Below are 803 nucleotides of genomic sequence, written 5' to 3'. Positions count from 1 at the left end.
CCCCCCCCCCTCCTGTTTGGCTTCATAAATAAACACGAGCCACTGTGGAGGTGACGCGGTTCGCGTGGCCCGATGCGCGCAGCCATCGGGGAGAAACGAAACTTTGGCAAGGAAACATGTTACTACACACATTGAGTCGTCACGCACCACGGGCAAATATTTGAGTCTGTAAAGAGAACGTAGTGGTTTTCTTGTGTTTGTAAAATGGTGGTTTCCCTGGTTTTGTAAGAATCGCAAATGATTGTTTTCATTTGTTTTCACTCCCAATTATGGAACGCCATTTCAACATGTATTTGATATAATTCATTTCATCTTATTGTCTATGTACACTTTTTTTTTTCCTAACTAGAGAGACAGTTCAGCACACTATTGGAACAACTTTGTCCAGTGCCGGTCCAAGTGCGAATGGCACTGTACATTCCTTTGGCAATCCCCTCACCTCTACCCCAAGATATTGATATTTTCACAATGAAAACCAAAATGATACTTTGTCATATAGAAATATGTCTGTCTCTTACTACATTCCCATGTTATACCTGTACATGTCCACACATTACAGACTTGGGTAGTGTTGGGAGTAACTCACATTATTCTGCCAATGATTTTGAGAGTATTAGAATACAACCATTGCACAATATAGTGGACCCCTGCACACTTGCAGTTTGCCACCCATGCATTCATCTATCTGCAGATTATTTCTCAACACCGTATAAATTTTTAAAAAATATATTACATTTCATGGTGGTCCAGTGGTCCAGTGTTTAGCGCGTCGACCTCAAAGTGCAGAGGTTCCGGGTTCAATT

The sequence above is a fragment of the Hippocampus comes genome, unplaced genomic scaffold (genome assembly GCF_001891065.2).
Source record: "Hippocampus comes isolate QL1 unplaced genomic scaffold, H_comes_QL1_v1.1 scaffold17, whole genome shotgun sequence".
NCBI lineage: Eukaryota > Metazoa > Chordata > Actinopteri > Syngnathiformes > Syngnathidae > Hippocampus > Hippocampus comes.
The sequence above is the reverse complement of the archived record's forward strand: the minus strand, read 5'-3'. Positions refer to the sequence as shown.